At 46.2% G+C, this 26,978-nt stretch overlaps 1 protein-coding gene across 1 annotated transcript in view; it reads right to left on the bottom strand.

The window, feature by feature from the left end:
- Positions 1–26,978, bottom strand: part of GAB2 (GRB2 associated binding protein 2) — a 187,056-nt gene that overhangs the window by 159,172 nt on the left and 906 nt on the right. The window lies entirely within an intron of this gene.

Here is a 26,978-nt window from a genome sequence, read left to right on the forward strand (position 1 = left end):
CTGAAGCCAAGAGCCAGGGAACCAATGAGTCTCCCATATAAATGGCAGAGACGCAACTACTTGAGCCATCACCTACAGCCTCCCAGAGTGCTTACTAGCAGAAAGCTGGACTCAGAAGCTGAACTAGGACTTATACACAGGCACTCCTATATGGGAAATGGACATCCCAGGTAGCATCTTAACTTTGTGTGCCAAATGCCTGCCCTGATGAAATATGTTGAAGAAGTATTGTCCCATCATCGCTCTCGATGGTACCCGGCACAGTTATTAAGCACGCAAATACGAACGATGACTCAAAAATGTATTCAAAGCTGGAACTGAATATGAAGAAGTTTTAGGATTCCTTTAACAATGTTTCACTTTTATTTTCCTGTTTTATTTGTACTGTAAATCTATGTCAAGTCTAAGAGTATATTTTCAAGAAGGCATTTTTTTTTCCTGCGTAGTGGCACATAAAATAGTGGTATTTAAAAATACACTATCTTAGATTTAAAGAACATTCAAAGAGAACATTTCTGAGGTTTTGCTTGAAAACTGGGATGATAATGACTCTGTAGCGACTACAGAATAAAATGTAAATAAAACACAGCACTCAAAGGAACTCTACAGTCTGGTCTGAACCTATTTTTTCCATTCTTGTTTCTTCCCATCCTCCCAACTGGGCCACACACATCATTTACAGTTTGTTGAAGATTATCTGCCCTGATCTACTTCCGTGTTTTTAATGGTTTCTTCCCTTCAGAATTCTCCTTTATCCATCCATCTCAGCACCTTCATTTATTTTATTTTATTTATTTATTTTTATTTTTATTTTTTGACAGGCAGAGTGGACAGTGAGAGAGACAGACAGAGAGAAAGGTCTTCCTTTTGCCATTGGTTCACCCTCCAATGGCCACCACGGCCGGCGCGCTGCGGCCGGCGCACCGCGCTGATCCAATGGCAGGAGCCAGGTGCTTTTCCTGGTCTCCCATGGGGTGTAGGGCACAAGCACCTGGGCCATCCTCCACTGCACTCCCTGGCCACAGCAGAGAGCTGGCCTGGAAAAGGGGCAACCGGGACAGAATCCAGCGCCCCAACCGGGACTAGAACTCGGTGTGCTGGCGCCGCTAGGTGGAGGATTAGCCTAGTGAGCCGCGGTGCCGGCCAAGCACCTTCATTTTTTATAAAGTGACCTTGCTTAAGCTCATTAATCTCTCAATTCTTCAGATTTCTCATCTCTGAAATGGGAATCTCACTCACTTTAGGTTTGATTTAAAAGATTTATTGAGCTAATGCATACAAAATGCTTAACACAGACTCCAACTAACCTAGGGTCCAGTATATCTTGGTATTGAAAATGAGTCTTGGGGCCGGCACTGTGGCGCAGCAGGTTAATACCCTGGCCTGAAGCGCCGGCATCCCATATGGGCGCCAGTTTGAGACCTGGCTGCTCCTCTTCTGATCCAGCTCTCTGCTATGGCCTGGGAAAGCAGTAGAAGATGGCCAAAGTCCTTGCGCCCCTGCACCCGCATTGGAGACCTGGAGGAAGCTCTTGGCTCCTGGCTTCAGATCGGTGCAGCTCTGGACGTTGCAGCCAACTGAGGAGTGAACCAGCGGATGGAAGACAGTACACACCTCTGCCTCTCCTTCTCTCACTTTGTAACTCTGCCTTTCAAATGAATAAATTAAAAAAGAAAAAAAATGAGTCTCAAAAAGGTAGTGAATTGGCCAAAGGCTTATTTATCCCCAAAATAAAATAGTGGGCACCAGGTTCTAGTAACGGTTGCTCCTCTTCCAGTCCAGCTCTCTGCTAATGTGCCTGGGAAAGCAGCAGAAGATGGCCCAAGTATTTGGGCCCCTGAACCCATATGGGAGACCTGGAAGAGGCTCCTGGCTCTGGATCAGCCCAGCTCTGGCTATTGCAGTCAACTGGGGATTGAACCAGCAGATGGAAGATTTGTCTAACTTTGCCTCTTGTCAAATAAATAAATAAATCATAAAAAAAAAAAAAGGATAAAAACTGGGGCCGACTCTGTGGCACAGCAGGTTAATGCCCTGGCCTGACGCGCCAGCATCCCATATGGACGCTGGTTTGAGACCCAGCTGCTCCACTTCTGATCCAGCTCTCTGATATGGCCTGGGAAAGCAATGGGGATGGCCCAAATCCTTGGGCCCCTGCACCCACGTGGGAGATCTAGAAGAAGCTCCTGGCTCCAGATCGGCATAGCTCCGGCCATTGTGGCCATTTGGGGAGTGAACCAACAGAAGGAGACCTTTCTCTGTCTCTCTCTCTCACTGTCTGTAACTCTACCTGTCAAATAAATTAAAAAAAAAAAATTAATTCCTCAATATAACATACAAAAGTCTTTATAACTTGGTCCCATTTGCCTTGCAAATCTCAACACGCTTCTCACATACTAGCTCTGTTGTGATCATTCCGGTGTATAATGGACTGGTTTCAAAAGATGTTCTCTCTGGCAGAAATACCACTCTTTCCCCTTTGCAGTCCAACCTTTACTGGTCCTTGCAGACCTAGTTCCTTTAATATCCCACTGAAGCCTCTCTGATGGGTCCCACCAGTCGGCTGCACCCTCCTGTGTGCTCTCACGGCACCGGGTGCACGTCAGTACTGCAGCACTTTTCTCAGTGCCTTGCAGTTACCTATTGACTGAATTCCCTCTGGACTGGCTCCTGAAGGCTGAGAACTGTATCATTTACATTCCCAGGGAGACACATCCTTTTGGCACTCAGTAAGAAACCTCTATTTCCTTAGCCCTCTTCTGCCGGGGCCACAGTATTCCCAAACAAAGCTTTCCTGGATCCTCAAAAGAGAATACCTGAGTTATGCTTTTTCCTCTAGTCTAATTAACAATACAGAGACTCACATTTTTGTGCTTAATGGACCTTCTAAGAACAGCAATTATTTAAGTCTCTGTGTATGGCATAGTCCCCTACACAAAGTTAAGTCACTGTGCATGGAAAAATGACTCATTCCTTCCTTTTTCAAAGTCAATTATAATCCTGCACCCCTTTAGACCTAGCCATAATAAAGTCCATTTTTCCAATGGCTCAAAGCATTGGAAAATACTGTTCCTCTCATTCTAATAAAGTCCCTGTAGATTTTGGTGCAGAACACATTTATTTTATTTGTGTCTACTAATAATGAGGAATTCCAGTGGGATCAACAAGATGAGATCAACAGTAATGGTTACAAGCCATGATTCTACTCTACTCAGTCAAGGATTGTGGCCACTCAGATCCTCTGTATTAATATTTCTCAGAAAAAAAATTACCTTTTTGGTCTGACGTTAGTCCAGCAAAGACCGTGGTCAGTCATGCCAAGCAAGCGGAGAATGTTACCATTTCCACAGGAAGTAAGCATAAGGAAAGAAGTTCATTAATTCAAACACTGAAGCACAAGAGATAGCATAACTAGAAGAAAATCTTTTTAAAACTCTTCTTTCACACCAGAAGGGTTCTGGGGCTCCAACTTCTCCTGACTTGACACGGTCCCACCTGACCCCTGGGACTGTCATCTTCTCTAGACGTACTAGCATTAGTCATGGTTTTAAGAAACATACTTTCTGAAATATTCATGCCTAAAGTCTGGAGTGTAAATTCTCTCTCTTCATCACTAACAAACTAAAATGGCCAGCACACTCTCAAGTTCTCACCGTATTACCAAGATCTTTCCCACTGGGTTAGAACCAAGCCCAGAGTAACAGTGATTTCTCAGGGGAGTGAGAAAGCAAAACTGCTAACATGGCTAGAAAAGGGTATGTTGGACAGCTTACTTGCAGAATAATTAAACCCTCCAAAAATCAAACAGTTGAAATTTGCCATCACTCTGTCTTGCCACTGTCAGTCTGTACAATGTTAGTAAAGGAAAAAATCCACAAGGAAATGACCAAATGGAATTAAAAAGAGATGAGGAAATTTACTCACAATATACCAGGTACCCCATGGGGAAAATGAAGTTCAGAAAAATTAGATAACTTGTTCAGGGGCACAGTAGAGCCAGGATTCAAAGTCAGACCTCACTCAAACAAATGGTTATTGCTTAAAATTTTATTCTATTATTTTTTTAAAGATTTATTTATTTATTTGAAAGTCAGAGTTACACAGAGAGAGAAGAGGCAGAGAGACAGAGAGAAAGAAAGAGAGAGAGGTCCTCCATCCAATGGTTCACTCCCCAACCGGCTGCAATGGCTGGAGCTGCACAGATCCAAAGCCAGGAGCTAGGAGCCTCCTCCGGGCCTCCCATGCGGGTGCAGGGGCCCAACGACTTGGTCCATATTCCACTGCTCTCCCAGGCCTTGGCAGAGAGCAGAATCAGAAGTGGAGCAGCCAGGACTTGAACTGGCGCCCATATGGGATGCCAGTGCCTAAGTCCAGGCATTAACCCACTGCACCACAGCGCCAGCCCCTAAAATTTTATTTTCATTTTGTTTGAAAAGCACGGAGAAACTAACAGGCAAAGAGAGATCTTCCATCATCCAGTCCACTCCTCAAATACCCACATTAGTCAGAGCTTGTCAGTCAGGAGTTAAAAGCCTGGAATTCAATCTGGGTCTCCCTAGTGGGTGAGAGGGACCAAAATACTCAGACTGTCTTCCAGGATGTGCATTCACAGGAAGCTGGCCTGGAAGAAGTGTAGCCAGAACTAGTGTGGGATGCAGGCAGCACAAGTCCTGAATTACCTGCTGTGCTAAAGTCCACTCCAAACGTTAATTTTACATAGAGAAGCCTGCCAGGCACTGGAGGAAGATTATTTGGGGTCAAAATCTGGTTCCCATATATTCTAGTGTAGAAGTCTGCAATTTTCCTGAATCTACTGCTGTTCAGTTCCTTCTCCATAAAATGGAAAAAATGGAAGTGCCTCTTCCTTAGGGCTGCAATTAAGATTAAATGAGATAATACAAAAGAAGTATTCCAAACAGTACCTCATGTGTACTGAGTGCTTAACATATGCTGCTGTTATGACAACTCCACATCGTTTACAGATGTGGGCTCAGAACATAACCTCACTGTTACACAATGATCCTGTTCTCACCACTAGTCCTGCTTACATTTGTTTCATTTAAAAAAGAAAAAGAAAAGTAAGTCTTATCCTGCCTTAAACAATACTTCTTTGGGTGGAAACAGAACTAAACATGTTATCTAACAGAGACAAACGATGATCAGGTCCAATTCAGAGGTCTTAGATAATCTCCTAGGACATCACAATACTTTATTTCTTATCTTTTTATGTAGAGGCTTTAAATCAAGATTTCTAATGCAATCGCATGACTTTTTTTTTTTAAATTTATTTATTTATTGGTAAGTCAGAGTTACAGAGAGGCTGGGGGGGGGGGGAGGGACAAAGAGATACAGAAAGATCGATCTTCCACATGGGTGCAGGGTCCCAAGAACTTGGGCCATCCTCCGCTGCTTTCCAAGAAGCATTAGCAGGGAGCTGGATTGGAAATAGAGTAGCAGGGACTCGAACTGGAGCCCATATGGGAGGCCAGCACTGCCAGCTGTAGTTTAATTCACTGTGCTACAGTGCTAGACCCACAGGAAGAATTTTTTAACAACATATATCCCTGGGCCCTGTCCCTCAGAGGTTTTGATTTGCTCAAATGAGATCAGGCTGGCATTTATATTTCTCTAAAGCTCATTAAGTCATTTGAAAACAGCAGTAGAAACCTTTAGAAATAATGGGATAAGAAACTGAGTTCTACATGGGTTTCCATGCAAATCATCTGAACATAATAGCCACCAATCAGAAGACAGGCAGTATATACTCTTTACTCCTTAGTAAGGATGAGGCAGCACTTAATTCCTGGTACAAATTTTCCAAACTCCCTTATGATGCCAGCATTGTGAAAAAGCGAGTTGGCAAAAGAAAGCTGCTTTGTAATTTCACTTGTCATACCGTAACCCACTCTGGGTTATTATTTTTGAAATCCTTTCTAATTTGTGTCCTCTTATTGTCCTCTCTTCATGTTCTCCATAGAAAAAGTGCCTCCTCATTTGCAGTTGAGCCTCAGTTGCAAAGCGAGATCTGATGTAAGAGCTGTAGCCATATGCGAAGAGAAGTAAAATAGAAGGCTACCTCTTCTGGCCCTTTGAGGAATGAAAGGGATAGGGCAAATGAACAAAGACATGGTCCTCATTCATATACCCTCTTTCACCACATGAAAGCAATTCAGCTCAGACAGGGACGGAGCTCCAGAAACACTGACAGTCCTGTTTTTGCAGACATAACACAGGAGTGGGCTGCAGGTACTGAAGTTCATTCTTCAGTTAATTCTGTACTAATATGTGGTTTGGGAACAAGGACTTAGGTGCAGCAGATGGAAGGGGGCAAGGTAAGCTTGGAGCAAGCAGCACAGCTCTATGGTCTGAGGCTGCACACAAGGCACTGAGAAGGCACTAAGCAGCTGGTGGACCACCAGAGCACTGTAGTCAGAGGTGAGTTCACAGTGCACACAGACCTTAAGACAAGTGTTCAGTGCCACACCCTCCACATGGGTTCCAGCACTTCCAAGGACAGACATAATGAGTTGCAACTCAACAGATGACTCCATGATATATTCCAAATGAGACCGCAAAGTAGAGGCTGTCACACAGATATTCTTTTCTCACGGTCACAGGCACAATAAGCTCTTATAAAGTAGTGAACATGTATCAAGCATCCAGAATGTGCAGATATGGCTTCTAGGCTGTTGAGGACGTGGAGGCATATAATGCAAAGTCCCTGCTCCAGTCAAGTAAGATTTGGGGGTGAGTACAACAAAGTGGGTAGAATTCTCAAAGATGAAGTATTTACTCAAGCAAAATAAATACCACTGTAGTGGTTTTTTAAAAATGACCATAAAAAATTTAACACTTCATTTACCAAGAGGTTGAGAGCCTAGGTCCCCTTTCCTAGCATCTGAGGCACCTGTGACTACTTCCACCCATGAAGCAAGGCAGAAGTCATACTATGTGACTTGGGAGGTGAAGTCACTTAAAAAGGCCATGAAGTTGATCTCTTGGCCACCGAGACACACATCTGAGGAGCCACCTAGCCCCACATGAGAAGTCTGATTACTTAGACACTACCCTGTCGGGAGGAAAGCCAGGCTGCACGCAGAGGCCACTGGTAGGCACTGCAGTCCAGCTCCAGTGGAGCAGAGCCTTTGTGTCATCCCAGCACTGCTCACAGGTTTGCGAGCAAAGATACTTTCTGATTTTAGTTCCAATTCATCATTTCCGCTAAGGCCCCAGACAGTGGGGAGCAGAATCAAGTTCCTGCTCTGCCTATCTGAATTCTTGACCTACAGAATAAAACAAAATGGTTGTTTTATGCCATTAAGTTTTTTGTTATTGTTTTTAGGATTTATTTATTTGAAAGGCAGAGTGACAGAGTGGTAGAGGGAAAGAGAAAGACATTGTTCATCAGCTGGTTCAACTCACAAAATGGCTGCAACAGCCAGGTGTGGGCCAGGCTGAAGCCAGGAGGCAGAACTGCAGCCAAGTCTCTCACGTGGGTGGCAGGGGCCCAAGTACTTGGATCATCTGCTCCCTTTTCAGGTCCTTTTTTTTTTTTTTTTGGACAGGCAGAGTGGACAGTGAGAGAGAGAGAGAGAGAAAGGTCTTCCTTTGCCGTTGGTTCACCCTCCAATGGCCACCGCGGCCGGCGCACCGCGCTGATCCAATGGCAGGAGCCAGGTGCTTCTCTGGGTCTCCCATGGGGTGCAGGGCCCAAGCACTTGGGCCATCCTCTACTGCACTCCCGGGCCACAGCAGAGAGCTGGCCTGGAAGAGGGGCAACTGGGACAGAATCCGGCACCCCGACCGGGACTAGAACCCGGTGTGCCGGCGCCGCAAGGCGGAGGATTAGCCTAGTGAGCCGCGGCGCCGGCCAGGTCCATTATTAGGAAGCTGTATCGTAAGCAGAACAGTGAGGACTGGAACCAGTACGCCCATGTGGAAGGGCAGCATTGCAAGCACTGGCTTAATTTGCTGTACCACGATGCTGGCCCCTGTGCCATTTAAATTTTCACCATACTTTATCATCCCAAACATTTATCAGGAAGCAAAAGTAACTGGGACAACAGATGGGAATTAACAAAACAGATCATTTACAGAAAAACATGAAATTATTTTCTTTGTCTAAGCCTAGTATGAAAGAAACTCTTATCCTACCACAGAGGACTAAATACATTGTAATACTCTTGGTTGTTAAGAATATCTATTTTGCTGGCACTGTGGCTCACTAGGCTAATCCTCCACCTTGCAGCGCCGGCACACCAGGTTCTAGTCCCAGTCGGGGCGCCGGATTCTGTCCCGGTTGCCCCTCTTCCAGGCCAGCTCTCTGCTGTGGCCGGGGAGTGCAGTGGAGGATGGCCCAAGTGCTTGGGCCCTGCACCCACATGGGAGACCAGGAGGAGCACCTGGCTCCTGCCATTGGATCAGCGCGGTGCACCGGCCGCGGCGGCCCTTGGAGGGTGAACTAACGGCAAAAGGAAGACCTTTCTCTCTGTCTCTCTCACTGTCCACTCTGCCTGTCAAAAAAATATATATATATATCTATTTTATCTGCAGGTGCTATAATGGAAGATGTTTCACTTCTTTCTTAGGAAGAATCAGGGCACTTCAAATGGAATTTGGCTGGGAAACCACTCTCTTGTCTAACTTTTCACTACAGGACTTCTATCCCCATGATGCCATTCAGAGTTGTTCATGAATCCATTTTTGCCTCTTTTCTCTTGGTGCATGGTACTAACTTTACAGAGTGACTAACAGTGTACAGGAATAAGTGGACAGAGGTATTTCAGACAAAGCAATGGGAGTATAAAAAGCAAGAGTAATGAAGATGAGGGTGCTGGGGTGGACAAAGGGGTCACCTGACCCTCATTTTAAACCCCTCCCTGTTCCTATACATTTCCTCAGCATTCATGTGCCTGTATCTTTAGGTCTTTAGGTGAGCTCTTCTTGTTATTTGAGAGATTCTTTCCCCATCTGTTGAACTATTCATTCTTCAAACCCCCGCCTTGTTTTTCTCTGTAGCTTTTCTCTAATATTTCCCCACTCTAAGTGGAATTAATCACCCTACTTTCTTGACATCATCCTTATGACATTTACCTCTTGCTTGAGTGCCTTTGCTCCGAATACTAGCTCAAAAAAGAAAAATGGCTGCCCTGAAGGAGACCTCATACCAGTTACCTGCAGCATCTTAAGAGCTGCACAGAGGAGGGGCAGGACATTACAGGAAGACAAACTCCTTCAGGAACAGATGCAGAAGTGTCACAAAGTGACATTTGAAGCAGACTTTGACACCAAATTAAGATTAAAGGCTGCATGGGGGGAATCCACGGTACCACAACTGAAAAGGTTTCACAGGGAACCACCACATTAATAGGGACATTTGGTCAGGTCATCCACTGGAAATTTCCTGCTCTACTTGTTCCTCGATCACCTTTTATACACCAAAGGCCACTGAGTCTCCCCAATTACTTTACTTATTTACAACACAAAGTAGCTCACATCTCAACATGCAATTCATTACAAAAACAAGGCAAAGGGCTAGAGTTGTGGCACAGTAGGTTAAGCTGCCACCTGTGACGCCAGCATCCCATATGGGTGTAGGTTCAGTCCTGGTTGCTCCAATCCCAATCCATTGGATGAAAGATCTCCAGGCCGGCGTTGTGGCTCAATAGGCTAATCCTCCGCCTGCGGCGCCGGCACACCAGGATTCTAGTCCCGGTCGGGGCGCTGGATTCTGTCCTGGTTGCCCCTCTTCCAAGCCAGCTGTCTGCCTGTGAGTGCAGTGGAGGATGGCCCAAGTCTTTGGGCCCTGCACCCACATGGGAGACCAGGAGAAGCACCTGGCTCCTGGCTTCAGATCAACACAATGCACTGGCCGCAGCGCGCCAGCCACGCAGGTCATTGGAGGATGAACCAACGGCAAAGGAAGACCTTTCTCTCTGTCTCTCTCTCATCACTGTCCACTCTGCCTGTCAAAAAAATAAATAAATAAATAAAATCTCCATCTCTCCTTCAACTCTGCCTTTCAAATAAATAAATATTACAAAAAAAGTGAGTGAATACTACATGAAAATATATTCAAACTCTAGTAATCAAAGAAATCTAAACAAAACTAAGGAAATACTTTTTATCTATCAAACTGTCAAGTACGTTTAAAAATTATAATGTCTAGGCACTGTGGCGTAGTAGGTTAAGCTGCCTACAGTGCCGGCATACCATATAAGCACCAATTTGAGTTCTAGCTGCTCTACTTCCTATCCAGCTCCTTGCTAATGTCCTAGGAAAGCAGAAGATGGCCCACATGGGAGACCGGATGAAGCTCCTGCCTCCTGGCTTTCGGCTTGGTCCAGCCCAGGCCATTGCGGCCATACGGGGAATGAACTGGCAGATGAAGACTTCTCTCTGCCTCTGGCTCTCCATTTCTATAATTCTGCCTTTCAAATCAATCAATCAGTCTTTTAAAAAATTATAATGTCTGGGGCCGACGCCTTGGCTCACTTGGTTAATCCTCCGCCTGTGGTGCTGACATCCCATATGGGCGCCGGGTTCTAGTCCTGGTTGCTCCTCCTCCAGTCCAACTCTCTGCTGTGGCCCAGGAAGGCAGTGGAGGATGGCTCAAGTGCTTGGGCCCCTGCACTCGCATGGGAGACCAGGAGGAAGCACCTGGCTTCTGGCTTCGGATCAGCATAGCTCCGGCCATCATGGCCATTTGTGGGGGTGAACCAACGGAAGGAAGACCTTTCTCTGTCCATCTCTCTCACTGTCTAACTCTATCGGTCAAATAAATAAAATTTAAAAAAATTATAATGTCTAATATCAAAGAAGAAATGGGATGGAGCAGGCATTTGGTGCATAGATAGGACGCTGTGCAGGACACCAACATCCCATATTGGATTGCCTGGGTTCAAGTCTTTGCACAGCTTCTGATTTCAGCTTCTTGCTAATGCATACCTAGGAGGTAGCAGGGGATGGCTCAAGTAGTTAGGTCCCCGCCACCCATGTGGGAGTCCTGGACTGAGTTCCCCACTCCTGGTTTTGGCCCAGCCCATCACCAGCTGTTGCAGGCATTTGGGAATTAATCAGCAGATAGGATGTCTCGCTCTCACTAACTCACAGCTAAAGACAGAGAGGAGGTAAGCTGCCTACAAGTTAAAAAGAGAGCAGCCAGTAACTAGGGCTGGTCTAATTCATGGACTAATAAGTTATAGTATGAGATCTTCTAACCTAACCATGACACATGACCCTCCCCCATGCAGGCCACAAACGAAGAGATGGGGGAGGGGAATCTTGGTTCCCCTGACATAGGGGGAAGTTCTGTATTTTGGGTGGTACTCTCCCTATTCCAACAGACAGCTCCACGATAATTCATTACAAAGATTAGGGTTGCAAAAAAAATCCCAAAATTTTGGAGCAAAAATTTTTAAAAATTGTAATGCCTGGTGAGTATCTGCTCTGTACTGATCTGGACAGAGGAAGGGAAATGACATGAGGGACAGCAATGCAGCTGACCTGCTGTTTGGCATGGACGCAAATCCCCTGGGTTAAGCAGCCCCACGGACAGTGCGAGCTCTTCATCCGAGAGGGCTGCCCATTGAAGGTGTGGACCCCAGCTAGAGGGAAGTGAGTGAGAAGACAGAAAGACAGGGATTGGAGACTGAAAGAACTTAACACTGATTTCTTTCTTCTCTGGGTTTGGAAACCTTACAGTGAGGGAGCCCACCCTCTAAGGGAGCACACATACGCACTGTGCTGGCCAGGTAACCGCTCAACTCCACACTAAAGGACAGAACAGCAGCCAGCTCAAAAGTACTTGGCCTTTCCTCCCCCTCTTGCTCATCCCTACACACCAGAACAACTACAGCCTAGAAGAGTGCAGGGAAGAAATATCAGAGAGAGACTACACCTCTGATCCCACACTTCGGGGTGAGGAATGGGGAAGAGGAGGAGCAAAAACAAACCACATCCAGCTTTTCCACTTCACATGCCCAGAGCCACAATTCTAGCAAGGAAACGGAATAGTTAAAGCTTTGAATTAGATATCTCAACTTCTGAAATGATGGGCTTTCGCATTTTGTAAAACATACACAGCTTGTGCAAATACAGAATTTAGGAGAAGCGGGCACTTAGCCTAGTGCTTAAGATGCCTCTGTCTCAAATCAGAAGGTCTGGGTTCTACTGTTTGCAGACCCTAGGAAGCTAACGTGATGGCTCAAATGATTGGGCTTCGGTTTCTGCCACCCAAGTGGAAGACCTGGATTGGGTTCCCTATTCCTGGCCTTTGCAGGCATTTGGGGATTAAGCCAGCAGATGGCCCTCAAATAAATAAAAATTTTTTTCTCTCTGCCTCTCAATAAAATTTTTGAAAGAATTTTTAAAAGTATAGGAAAAGAGAGACTAGAAAATATACTAAAATGTGAATGCAAGAGTGAAATTTAAATGTTAAAAATAAATACTTGGAGGCCGGCGTCGCAGCTCACTAGGCTAATCCTCCGCCTTGTGGTGCTGGCACACCGGGTTCTAGTCCCAGTCGGGGCACCGGATTCTGTCCCGGTTGCCCCTCTTCCAGGCCAGCTCTCTGCTGTGGCCAGGGAGTGCAGTGGAGGATGGCCTGAATACTTGGGCCCTGCACCCCATGGGAGACCAGGATAAGTACCTGGCTCCTGCCATCGGATCAGCATGGTGCGCCGGCCGCAGCGTGCCGGCCATGGCGGCCATTGGAGGGTGAACCAATGGCAAAGGAAGACCTTTCTCTCTGTCTCTCTCTCTCACGGTCCACTCTGCCTGTCAAAAATAAAAATAAAAATAAAATAAAATACTTGGGATCAACGCTGTGGTATAGCAGGTGAGGCCACTGCCCATGGTGCTGCTATCCCATATGGGTCCTGGCTGTTACACTTTTTTTAAAATTTTTTATTTATAGAAAGGAAACAAACTTCATGCATTTCACATACACTTTTTTAAAAAAAGATTTATTTATTGATTTGAAAGACAGAGTTATAAAGAGGCAGAGGCAGAGGCAGATAGAGGTCCTCCATCTGCTGGTTCACTCCTCAAATGGCAGCTACACCAGGAGCCTCCTCCAGTTCTCCCAAATGGGTGCAGGGGCCCAGGAACTTGGGTCATCTTCCACTGCTTTCCCAGGCCATAGCAGAGAGCTGGATGGGAAGTGGCTGGGACTTGAACTGACACCCATATGGGATGCTGGCACCACAGGCAGTAGCCTCACCTGCTATGCCACAACACTGGCCCCCACTCCACTTCTGATCCAGCTCTCTGCTGTGGCCTGGGGAAGCAGTAGAAGATGGCCCAAGACCCCGGGCCCCTGCACCCCATGTAGGAGTCCCAGAAGAAGCTCCTGGCTCCTGGCTCCCACTGTTCGGCAGTCTGGGGAGTGAACCAGTGGATGGAAGAGAAGATCTCCTTCTTTCTCTGCCTCTCTGTAACTCTGCCTTTCAAATAATTAAGTAAATAAATCTTTAAAAGGAACATTTATTTATTCATTCATTCATTCATTCCTAGGAAAAGTCGAGAGACAGACTTCATCTGCTGATTCACTTCCCAAATAGCCACAACTGCCAGGGTTGTACGAGGCCAAAGCCAGGAGCCAGGAAGTCCATCCTGGTCTCTCACGTGAGTGGCAGGGACCCAAGTACATGGACCATCTTCCACTGCACATCAGCAAGGAGCTGGATGGGAAGCAGAGAAGCAAAGACTGGAATCTGTGCTCTGATATGTGTTACAAGTGGTGGGTTAACCCACTGTGCCACACCACTGGCCCCCAAAACTCAACTCAATTTTTACTAGGTCATTTTATGAAAGTAGCCAAAATCTGTCCATAAAAATTCACATTTTAAAACATTTTTAAGGGTTTTATTTATTTATTTGAGAGGTAGAGTTACAGACAGTAAGAGGGAGAGACAGAAAGGTCTTCCTTCCGTTGGTTCACTCCCCAGATAGCCACAATGGCCAGAGCTGCGTCGATCCGAAGCTAGGAGCCTGGAGCTTCTTCCAGGTCTCCCATGCGGGTGCAGGATCCCTAGCACTTGGGCCATCTTCTACTGCTTTCCCAGGCCATAGCAGAGAGCTGGATTGGAAAAGGAGCATCTGGGACTAGAATCAGCAGCCATATGGGATGAGAACTCCGCAGGTGAAGGATTAACTTACCGCACCATGGCGTCAGTCTCAACATTTTTATTTTTTTTTTTAATTTATTTTATTCATTTGAAAGGCAGATTTAGAAGGAAAGAGAAGTGGGGGAGAGGGAGGGAGGGAGGGAGAGATCTTCCATCTGCTGATGGCTGTGTTATGGCTGGGACTACCCTGGCTGAAGTCAGGAGCCTAGAAGTCCATCTGGGTCTCCCAAGTGGGCAGCAGGGGCCCAAGCACTTGAACCATCTTCTGCTGCTTTCCTAATTGCATTAACAGGAAGCTGGATTGGAAGTGGATCAGTTAGGACTCAAACGTGTGCACATATGGGCCCCAAAGATAACACTTTCAATTCAGTTCTAGCTCTAGCTCTTTCTTCCCCAATCCTAAAGTCATAGTTGTTCAAAACTTAAAAATATATAAGGTGCTAGTCAACCAATAACTTACTATATTGTAGATACCACAGCTATGTGGATGAACAAAGGACATGGGATACCCTAGAAGTGACCACTGTGGAGGGAAGCAAAGCCACTAACCAACAGTTACCGTGTAGTACTAAGGACACTTGGAGAGAGGAGTTCCACAGGGAATCCCCTAACTCACTCTGATGGGAGGGTGGGGCAGGCAAGGCTGCCACAAAGTGACACGCGAACTCAGTTCTAAGAATAAGGAAGTGTGTGCAGAAAGGTGAAATGACAGATTTACCTAGCAAGCACAATCAAAACAGGTCTCAAGAGACTGAACTCGCCGAGCACACAAGACTAATGGCTGTGTAACTCTGGTCTTTGCCACCGTGTGGTTTGTACTGCCTGGTATTCATTCTGATCCAAGCTGCTTCCCCAGTCCTTCTATCATCTCTGAGGGGAATGCCACAAGCACTGCAAATTCTTACTACTTACTGGCAACAGTATCTTCAGATCACTCCTAATAGGCTTTCCCCTCAACACACGGTCGCCCCCAGAAAATTATATCAGAAGATTAAAGCAACACACTGATTTGTACAAACCTCCCAAGAAAATTAATGTCTCTACTATATATAAAAGCTGGCACTTCCCTTGTTCTGACAAGCCAGCATAATTCCAACTGGCACAGTCTCTTCAGGCAGACTAAAGAAAGACACACCACCCAAGAAAACCCTCCAAGTGGATTGTGATGATGGTTAAAGATATCTCAATGCTACGGCCGGTCAGCCTGGGTAAAACTCTCAGAAGACACACACAGGCCTAGGCGGTACAAGGGTACTTCAAAGAGTGTGTGAGGGGAAGGCATCTGGTCTACCAGCTAAGATGTCTGTGCCCCAGAGGAGAGCGCCTGGGTTTTGTTCCTGGCTCAGGCTTCTGCCTCCAGCTTCCTGCAGACCCTGAGAGGCAGAAGCAACAGCTCAAGTAATTGGGTTCCTGCCACCCACGTGGAAAACCTGGAATGAGCTCCCAGCTCCTGGCAGTTGTGTACATTTGGGGAATGAACCAGGAGACGAGAGCTTGCTCTGTCTCTAAAAGAAAATAAAATGTTTTATAAAAAGATAAAAATTCATTTTAGGGCAAAAATTTGAAATTCATGTATAGTTTTCATAGTACCTATTTTCCAGGACCTTTTTGAAGACTTCTCATCTGTAACAGTGAATCACTGGAAGCAACATAAACGTCACACCAGGGAGAAAGTAAGCATGCTGCATGGTACATTCATTCACAGACTGAGAAGATCCATGTACGTGACTAGCATTGACTTTAAAATATTCCAGCAAAAAATAGTAGAAGGGACAGATGAAACATATGTGGTGAAATCTTGATAATGTCTGAAACCCTGTGAAGTAGTATTCATATACCATTATTTTTACTTTTATGAATGACTGAAATTTTTCATAATTCAAAATTGGAAAAGGGGCCAGCATTGTGGGGAAGCAGGTTAAGCTGCTACCTGCAATGCCAACATCCCATATGAGCACAGGTTCAAGTCCCAGCTGCTCCACTTCTGATCCAGCTCCCTACTAATGTGCCTGGGAAAACAAAGGAAGATGGCTCAAGTGCTTGGGCCCCTGCACCCACATGGGAGACCCAAAAGAAGCTCCTGGCTCCTGGCTTCAGATCAGCACAGCTCTGGCCATTGCAGCCAACTGGGGATAGAACAGTGGATAGAAGACCCCTCCCTCCCTCCCTCCCTGCCTCCTTCCCTCTCTCCCTCTCACTCTCCTTTGTGCAACTCTGACTTTCAAATAAAGAAATCTTAAAAAAGAAAAAGACAATACAATCTGACCTTCAGTAAGTTTAGCAATTACAACAATTCAAACACATTGAATATGTTTAAATATCTGTACTCATAATGATGCTAAAAAACACCCCAACTGATCACTCTGAAAGATACTGTAGAACCTACTCACTATTTTGGGAACTGGTAAATTTAAAAAAAATGGAAGCAAGCACAAAACTGAGGGAAAGAATGGTTATAAAGAATAAATGACCATGACTTTGAAAGTGCCTTGCTTATACCTAGTGGCCAACAAGCAGCAGCAAGCCTGCACTAAACTCCAAGACGCTCGTGCTCGCACTCATGTGAAGTGCTCACAATCCACTAAAGAGAGACTGAGTCATGACATGTGAATCTCAAACCGAAGACAACACAAGTGCCATGGAAGTGAGCCGGAAGAAACTCATTTTGGAGAGTCTGGAGGAGAGAGGAGGTGGAGCAGAGTTTTGAAGGGTGACCACTCCCTGGGAAATGTTTGTATTTTAAAACACTCTCAGAGGTGTGCTCTGGAGTTCCCCCAGCACTCACATATTTCCCAGGGACTGGACAAATTCACAGCTTCAGACAAATCCTCTTGGAGTTTAATTTCCCATCTCTGAGCTTGGGGACCCTTGAGATGTTCCTTTCAAGAAAACGTAACTCTCTGGGACTTGATGTGATGTCAGCTGGGAATTTCGCTTTTGTTCTGCCAAAGTGAACTCTAGTTTGTTCTAAATTGAAAAGGACATGCAAATATGCATGCTCCTGTCCCGAGTTCCTAAGAAAAGGTTAACAAATATTTACATCAACATCATCATCCCCTACCGCTACCTGGTAAATTATCCAACCCAGAGAAGTAAGAAATAAGCAGCATTATTCCAGTTTTACAGATAAGGAAGTCAGCTGAGACTCACTCATAGTCACCTGCTCAGACTCAGTGGCCCTTGAAACACTGACAGGGAGGTCCTCTGAAGATAAACACCATTACCACACCACTGACATTGCACACTGAAGGACAGGCAAAGATCGACTGAGTTAGAGCAACACTCTTCATCAATAAAGGTCATGCTACCACATAAAGCCTTTCAGGGGCTGTCTCCATCAGCTCTTCACGTACCTCAAATCTCACTCTGCTCGCTACTATAGATGACCACACTCCGGATGAATAGTCAGTGGCCTCAACGCACCACTTGTGCTACCTCCTTCCCACTGTCAGCACCGTAATCTTTCCTAGGCTGTATTCTTCCAAGTCTAACTCACATTTCTACCTCCTATTTCAGGAAGTCCCATGACCTTCCACACCCAGAGAGCACACCATCATCCAACAGGTTGCCTGGGTCTTATAACTCCATAGAGAGCAAAATTTTGTTTCCCATGTATACTTCTAGTATCCTTAGTCTGAAACCTCCTTGAAGGTATGGATGAGAACATATCTCTTCCTTTAGAATGGAAAGGGATACATTATATTCTCTATGAAAACCTGTTGGGGCCAGAGCTGTGGCGTAGCCATTTCAGATGTCTCTGGCTCTCCCTCTCTCTGTAACTCTTTAAGTAAATAAATCTCCTTTACTTTTATTATTTTATTTATTTATTTATTTTTAACTTTTATTTAATGAATATAATTTCCAAAGTACAGCTTATGGATTATTTATTTATTAAGATTTATTTATTTGAAAGGCAGAGTTATGGAGAGAGAAAAAAAGAGAACTCTTCTATCCACTGGTTCATTCCCCAAATGGCCACAATGACCAGGGCTGTGTCAGGTCAAAGCCAGGGGCTTCTTCCAGGTCTCCCACATGGGTAGCAGCGACCCAACTATTTGGGTTATTTACCACTGCTTACTCAGGCACATTAGCAGGGAGCTGGATCCAAAGTGAAGCAGCCAGGACTCAAAACGGTGCCTATATGGTGCCTGTATCTCTGGCGGTGGCTTAGCTCACTGTACTTCAATGCCAGCTCCTCCCTGTCATTGTTTTTAAAATTAATTCACAGGCTTAATGCATTTTATATTAAATTTTAGTTAACTTTTTTTAAGAAAAAAAAAAAAGATTATTCTGGGGTAGGTATTTGACACTGTGGTTAAAACGCTGCTTGGGAAACCCACATTCCATATGGGGTGCCTGGGCTCTAGTCCTGGCTCCACTTTCCATTCTAGCTCCCTATTAATGCACACCCTGGGGGGCAACAAGTGAAGGCCCACCCAGACAGAGTTTTAGGCTCCTGGCTTCAGACTGGCCCAGCTCCAGTTGTTGGAGGCATCTGAGGCGTGAACCAACAGATGAAGGGTTTCTGTCTCTTGCTCAGCTGGTCTCTCTGCCTTTCAAGTAAAATGAAAATAAATAAAAATGCTAAAATGGAGACTAAAGTAGAGGAATCAATACCAGATTTCAGGACTTTTCATATAGCTATTGTTAAGACTTGGTGGATCACTGGGACACAAGTAGTTAATTTCATACCTGTCAAACTGAGCCTCCATTAACAACAATCCTGAAGCTGGTATTTTATGGCCCAAGATTCTGCTGGCTTTGGCTCTTAGAGCTGTCCACTTGCCCTGCACATACCAAACAGACAAGCTCATACACTGTAAACCAGCAGCGTTCTGGCTGCTCAAACCCACCTTATCGCAGTGGACATGAGTCTCTGCACGTCCGCATGGCCCCATCCCAACAAACAGCATAGACAGGCTGCTGCCCACCGTCCGGGAGCCGAATCACTTCTCAGACCCCTGCCCTTTATCCGGGTGGGCTGAACTTCAGTTTCCTCTTACCATGCTCCTTCTACCACGCAGTCCTGTCTTCAAGAAAAAATCTTTTCTGTCTGTAAATGGCTGCCTCCTCACCTTCTTAGAACCCTGAAAAATCCCAAACCCAATAGCTACAGTTACCAACATTCCATGGAATTGGCAAAGGGATAGATTCTTGGAACAACAGACCATAACAGAAAATCCAGCAGTAGACCCACACAAATATGCTCAAATGATTTTTTTTAAAAGATTTATTTATTTATTCTTTTTTTTTTTAATCTTTTAAGATTTATTTTATTTATTTGAAAGTCAGAGTTACACACAGAGAGAGGAGAGGTGGGGGGGGGAGGGTCTTCCATCCGCTGGTTCACTCCCCATTTGGCCGCAACAGCCAGAGCTGTGCTGATCCAAAGCCAGGAGCCAGGAGCTTCCTCCAGGTCTCCCACATGGGTGCAGGGCCCCAAGGACTTGGGCCATCCTCTACTGCTTTCCCAGGCCACAACAGAGAGCTGGATCGGAAGAGGAGCAGCCGGGTCTTGAACCGGCACCCATATGGGGTGCTGCACTGCAGGCCAGGGCGTTAACCTCTGTGCCACAGCGCTGGCCCCAAAAGATTTACTTATTTATTCTAAAGTCAGAGTTACACAGAGAGACGAGAGGCAGAGAGAGACAGAGAGGTCTTCCATCCGATGGTTCACTCTGCAATTGGCCACAACGGCCGGAACTGCGCCGATCCGAACCCAGGAGCCAGGAGCTTCTTCCAGGTTTCCCACACGGGTGCAGGGGCCCAAGGACTTGGGCCATCCTCTACTGCTTTCCCAGGCCACAGCAGAGAGTTGGATTGGAAGTGGAGCAGCCGGGACTAGAACCCGTGCCCATATGGGATGCCGGTGCTTCAGGCCAGGGCATTAACCCACTGTGCCACAGCGCCGGCCACTCAAATGATTTTTGACAACATCTGAAAAGTGACTCCATGGAAGAAGGATGGCCTTAGTAACAAATGATGCTAAAAATAACCAGGCAGTGATAGGTTTTTTTAAAAAAAAAAAGAAATTCAATTTTAAGTCTTACATCTTGCATGAAGTTTAACTCGGGGGCAAGCATTTGGGTGCAGCAGTGAAGATACTGCTTGGGACATTTGTGTTCCATGTCCGTGTGCCTGGGTTTGAGGTAGGCTCCACTTCTGGTTCCAGCTTCCAGCCAATATTTACCCTGGAAAGCAGCAGATGACGGTTTCAAGTGGTTCGGTCCCCGCCACCCATGTGGGAGACCCAGATTAAGGTCTAGGATCCTGGCTTTATCCCAGCCCAGCCCTGCCTGTTCTGGAAGATCAATCTGTCAAATAAGATGAAAATGAATTAAAAATATTAAAATAAAAATGAAAAAAAAACTCAAAGCAGATCATGGGCTTACAAAAATATTAGATGTAAAGCTATTAAAAAAAAAAAACAACAAACAAATCTTTGGGTTAGGCAGAGTTCTTAGATTAAAAAAAAGTATAATTAGGGGCCAGCGCTGTGGCGCAGCAGGTTTATGCCCTAGCCTAAAGCACTGGCATCCCATATGGGTGCTGGTTCTAGTCCTGGCTGCTTCTCTTCCAATCCAGCTCTCTGCTATGGCCTGGGAAAGCAGTAGAAGATGGCCCAAGTCCTTGAGCCCTTGCACCCATGTGGGAGACCTGGAAGAAGCTCCTGGCTCCTGGCTTCGGATCGGCGCAGCTCCAGCCTTTGCAGCCATCTGGGGAGTGAACCAGCGGATGGAAGATCTCTTTGTCTACCTCTCTCTGTCACTCTGTCTTTAAAATAAATAAAATAAATCTTTTTTAAAAAGTACAATTAAAGGAAAATATTGGTAAATAACACTTCACCAACTTAAAGGTTTTTGTTGTAGGAAAAGCCCTGTTGAGACAGGTATTGGGGCACAGTGTTAGACCATTGCTTGACAACCATATCCCATACCTATCCCATATCGAAGCGCTGGCTAGTCCTGGCTACTAGGCTTCTGATTCAACTTCCTGCCAGTGCACATCCTGAGAGGCAGCAGATGATGGCTTGAATACTTGGGTCCCTGTCACCCAGGTAGGAGCCAGTTCCTGGCTTTAACCTGTTGGGCTTTTGGGTAGCTTTAACCTGGCCCAGCCTTGCTCTTGTGGGCATTTGGGTAGTGAACCGGGGGATGGATGCTGAACCAGCTGTCTGTCACTCTTTTAAACATTGAAAAAAGAACTACAACCAAAAAAGTTAGTAAAAACAAATGGTTAAAGAAATTGTACTGCATTCATACCACACTTAACAGCATAAAAGAATGAATTATTGGGGCTTGCATTGTGGCACAATGGGTTAAGCTGCTACCTGTGATGCCAGCATACCCTATGGGTTCCAGTTCTAGTCCCAGATACTTCACTTCTGACCCAGCTGCTTGCCAAGGCACCTGGGAAAGCAGTGGAAGAGGGCCTATATAATTGGGATCTTGCTACCCTGTGTGGGAGACCCAGATGAAGTCCCAGGCTCCTGGCTTTGGCCTGGCCCAGCCGTGGCTGTTGCAGCCATTTGGGGAGTGAATCAGCAGATGAAAGATCTCCCCCTCTCTCTATAACTCTGCCTTTCAAATAAATAAATTAAAAAAAAATAATAAAATGTTAATTATTCTTGACAATGAAGTGTATGACAAAATGACAAAAGATATTCAGAATGTGGCACTGCTGATCTTTGGTGAAAGATGAAATGTGGGATAAAATGTGTCCAGAAGTCAAATGTGTCAGAAGACAGTATCTGAGTTGCTCATTTGAGCAAGTGGGTAATTAGTGGTTTCATTTGCTGAGCAGCCATTCGGTAAAGAGTAGAAAAAAGTTTTGGGTGTGGCCAAGTTTGTGTTGTCTGGGAGACATTCAAATACATAAGTCTAGTTAACTGTAGAATATGCTAGAATGGAGTTGACAACAAAACTCTGATATGGACATTTAATTTGATAATAACCAGCACGAAAATGATAATTTGCCAGGAGAATGCACAAGATGGACAAGGACAATAAGTCACAGTCACAGTGACTACAAAGGAGTTTCAACATTTAAGGACCAGGTAAAAGGTCACTGTCACAAAGGATATTCAGAAAAGGAAAACAATTAGGCAAAAATGCTATCTCTCAAAACAAGACCAGAGTCGTGGCACAGTGAGCTAAGCTGCCTTCCTCAATGCCAGCAACCCACTAAAGTGTAGAATCAAATCCTGGCTGTTTCACCTCTGATCCAGAATCCTGCAAAAGTGCCCAGGAGGCTGGCGCCACTGCTCACTAGGCTAATCCTCTGCCTTGCGGCGCCGGCACACCGGGTTCTAGTCCCGGTCGGAGCACCAGATTCTGTCCCGGTTGTCCCTCTTCCAGGCCAGCTCTCTGCTGTGGCCCGGGAGTGCAATAGAGGATGGCCCAAGTGCTTGGGCCCTGCACCCGCATGGGAGACCAGGAGGAGGACCTGGCTCCTGCCTTTGGATCAGCGCAGTGCGCCGGCTGCAGCGCGCTGGCCGCGGCGGCCATTGGAGAGTGACCAACGACAAAGGAAGACCTTTCTCTCTCTCTCTCACTGTCCATTCTGCCTGTCAAAAAAAAAAAAAAAAAAAAAAAAAAGTGCCCGGGAAAGCCAACCTCTGACACTCATGTGGGAGACCTGGATGGAGCTCCAGTCTCCTGGCTTTGGCCTGGATCAGCCCCAGCCACTTGCCATTTGGTGAGTGAACCAGTGGATGGAAGATCAGTCTCCTTCCCTCCCCCCTTCCTCCTATCACTCTGCCTTTCAAATAAATAAAGAAATAAATCTTTAAAAAAAAAAAAGAATGACGTGTCAGAAGAAAAAGTGGTGACTATGACCAAGGAGTGAAGAGATTAATTAAGGGGAGGACTGAAAACTCTTCCTCTGAATTTAGTGGCCTGGGGGGTCACATGTCGTCATGAGACATGCTTTGGCAAAAGGACAAAGCAAGCTTTGGACTGGAGTAGATGGACGACAAAGGTGGAAGGGCAGACAATATCAACAACTGTTAACTTTAGCCCTGAAGAATAGGAGAAAGCCTGAAGAGGAGTTGTTGTGTTACCAAGAATTCTGTTCAAAGAATTATGTTTAATTGGTACCGTATATGAGGTAGAAGGGAAACCAAGAGTCGGGACAGAAGGGTAACAAACAGTTGAATAGGTAAGAAAACATGATGCAAAGTACAAGGAGCAGAGTCATCTAAGACAGAAGAGAAGAAAAAAAGAAAATAGCATTTGTAGGAAAAGGGGGCCAGCTTTGTGGTGAAGCTGCCACCTGTGATGCCAGCATCTCATGAGTCCTGGCTGCTCCACTTCCAATCCGGCTCCCTGCTAATGGTCTGTGGAAGCAGCAGAAGATGGCCTAAGTTCCTGGGCTTCTGCCATGAACGCGGGAAACCTAGATGGAGTTCTGGGCTCCTGGCTTTGGCTCAGCCTCTGCTGTGCCCTGCCTTTGCAGCCATTTGGGGAGTGAACCAGTGGATGGAAGATTGCTTGATTCACTCTCCCTTTTCAATAAATATTTTTATTAAAAAAAGGGGGGGCATATTTTGCATTCTAAGAAGAGGGGAAAAGTAAAGGAACCATGCAGAAATGGGTAGGTTTAGAAATATGGTCACAGTATATACAGTATATACTCCTGGACCACTTCAAGGGACGTTTTGAAGAGAAGGCAAAGTCATCTGCTAAGAATAAAGGGCTTGATTAATATTTATTCTCGCAGCTAGTTCCCGAGGTATATATATTGACTAAATTTATTTAATAACCGTTAATCACTGTCTTCTCAATGCAGCTGTTCATTAGAATCAATATACAACTTTCTTCAAATTAGCCACTAGGGGGCAGAGAGGCTGCCGATCTTTTCCTCTATTTTAGCCCAGTGAAGCTAACAGAAAACTGTGGTCCAGTAGTTAAAAATATATTTCATCCCAAGAAAATCATGTTTAGGTTTTGCACAGATGTACATGTGTGAGCTCCTGCCTACACACGCACACACGGGAGCACGACAGAAGGAGGTCTCCACTGTAGCCCTGTCATGATACCCTAGGGGCTACGCTCAACATTGTCTATTTTTGAGTTCCTCCAGGACACAAAGAAAACACCCCACAGATCTTGTATACTCTTTATGACTAATCAGTAAAAAAAGGATGGTGAAAAACTTCCTAAAAATGAACTCCTGGCATGTATCATATCTTCTTCCAAATTATTTTTAATCTATACCCACCCCCCTTTCCAAATTAAATAAGACTGGGTTTTAATTTTTATTTGAAAGGGAAAGAGACTGATAGACCCACACAGATATCTTCCATCTGCTGGCTCATTCCTCAAATGCCTACAACAGCCAGGGCTGTGCCCAGGATGAGCCAGGATCCCAGAACTCAATCAGCCCAGGTCTCACACGTGGGTGGCAGGGATGACAGTACTTCAGCCGTCAGCCGCTGCCTCTCAAGGTGCGCATTTACCAGGAACCTCGAATCCCAGGCGGAGCTGAGACTCAATCCCAGGCATTCCGATCTGGGATGTGGGTTTCCCAAGCAGCATCTTAACCGCTGTGCTAAATGCCTGCCCCAAGAGGTAGGTTTTGGAAAAACAGTTTTAAATAATTGTATCTCTTAAGCTACTTTGGTCCCCTTATCTCAGATGCTTGATGCACCCTTACAATAGAGATTTATCACCCTACAACACCACATGCCTATGTGTGTAAGTGAAGAAGTAGCTGTTTTGAAGCATGTGTCTAGCAATGGAGCTAGGATACTTCATCCCAAGTTTGGTTCCTAGACCCCTAGCAATCTGAGGAAACTGGCAGAGTTCTAACTTACAACAGGGTGCAGAAATTCAACACCCCAAAAGAAAAACAGATTGTTCCGTGGAAGTTCAGGTCTAGACAGATTGGGTCAAATTGAGGCAGGGGAACCAAATTTCTACAGCAGGAAAGGCTTCCCGTGATTCCAGTGAAACACATCACATTCTAGCCTAAGGAAAGCTGCTGTGAGTCTGGTCAGGAGCCTGCAGCGGCATAGAAGACAGGTGATAGACAGGCTGAGACCCGCCATCTAGGGCGAGTCAAGTGGTTTAGACGGTTATTTTGAGCTAACTGTTGTTTGTGAACACAAATACCCATGAAATGGGTCATAAAGGCAGTCTGAGTGATAGCACCAAAGTAGTCATCAATCAAATGTAGATACAATGTCAACTTGCTTGTTTGCAAATGGTTTTAAAAACAAAGTTTCAAGGTTCCTTAGGGTAGTGTTCTAATTTGAAGAGTCACATTTCTTTCCTCTTTTTTTTGGGGGGGGGGGGACAGGATGCTATTCCACTAGTTGGTATGGTATATCTGAAAGCTCTGTAGGACAAGGTATTTTTTAAAATATTTACATAAATGTTAATAGCAAAGGACTTGTTCCTTAACCCTAATTAAAACTCAATTTTCTGAGTAAACTGATAAAACCCTAAGAAGGAAAAAAGTTTCTCTTAGTGATTATAATACTTTGCTTCACACTGACACCCCAAAATGAGCTTTATAAAATGGTGAGACACATTTCGCTGCCTCATCCCCACTATGTTAAATCTGTGTCCACTTTCAAATGTCATGTGCTAAATCCTTAGATTTTTTTTTTCCCCAACGAATGATCTAAGAGCTTGATTTCATTGACACACACATTTGCACTCCCCAACAACAACACTTCCTTTGAAAAACAGAATGTCACTTCCTCAGTCCAGAGGCCAGCAGTCCCTTGGTTCAGAACTGGGGAGCCAAGACAGGAAACTCTGGTAAGCTCCTGCCCCCCGCCCCCCGCCACGGGTGCAGCTGACAGAGGGCAGGGTCTGTTCAGAGCTCCCTTGATGCACTGCAGCTGGAAGGCGAGGCGCCCTTCCAGGCTGTGGGAGTGAGCCCTGAGCCCAGCACGCACATCGGTGCAACAAGGACACAGCCTGGGATGCGAGCAGGGGGAAGATGGGAGACCTTGACACCGTTCTTTGGCAGCCTTCCTTCCGTTTTCCAAACTCCTTGTGACTACCCTGAGGCTGATTGCAGCCGAATCTCAGGACCTGGCACCATCTTGTACTTTGACCTCACCACACAAGGCACCCTCTGGCTAGGGGGAGAAAAACCCAAACTCCTCACGTCTCAGCTCCCGACTGTTCCACCTGGCCCGGTGCTGCCGGCTTCTTCCCTGGAGGGGAGTGGCTGCCCCGCGGTCTCAGTAAACAACGCCGGTTAGCACCACCTGGCAACCGAAACCCTGATCTCCCCGACCCCAGACGCCCAAGGGCGGCACCTCAGCCAACCGGGGCCAGTTATTAGCGGACCAAACTGCAGTGTCACCATGGGGGCGGGGAGGGGGGGACGGAGGGGAAGGCGAGAGATACACAGAATAAAGGGAAAGAGGGGACAAACAAATGAGTCACTTAACACACGAGCTGCACATGCCGCTGACGCCGCCCGTGATGCGGCGCCCGGGGACGGAGAGGAAGCCGCGGCCACCGGGAGGGGCCGGCAGAGAAAGGGCAGGGGAGAGGGCTCGAGGCGCCCGGTTCTTTGTGGGGCCCGCGCCCCCTCGCCGCGGGCTGAAGCCGCTCCGGGCTTGCGAGGGTGCCCCGGGCGCGGGAATCAACTCTCACGGTCTCCGAAAACAATCAATACAAACTTCCACACCGGATTTAGTTCACACCGAGGCTGGCTGGGGAGGCGCGGCCGACGCGCCCGCCGAGCCGACGAGCCGCAGCCTCACCCCGCTGGCACGGCCCGCCCCGCCCCTCCGCGGCGCACCTGTGACAGGTGTGCAGGTGCCCCACGCGCCGGCGAGCCGCGGGGCGCGCCCGCCGCTCCTCGCCCCCCAGAGGACGCGGG

This window comes from Oryctolagus cuniculus, chromosome 1 (assembly GCF_964237555.1).
Source record: "Oryctolagus cuniculus chromosome 1, mOryCun1.1, whole genome shotgun sequence".
Taxonomy (NCBI): Eukaryota; Metazoa; Chordata; class Mammalia; order Lagomorpha; family Leporidae; genus Oryctolagus; species Oryctolagus cuniculus.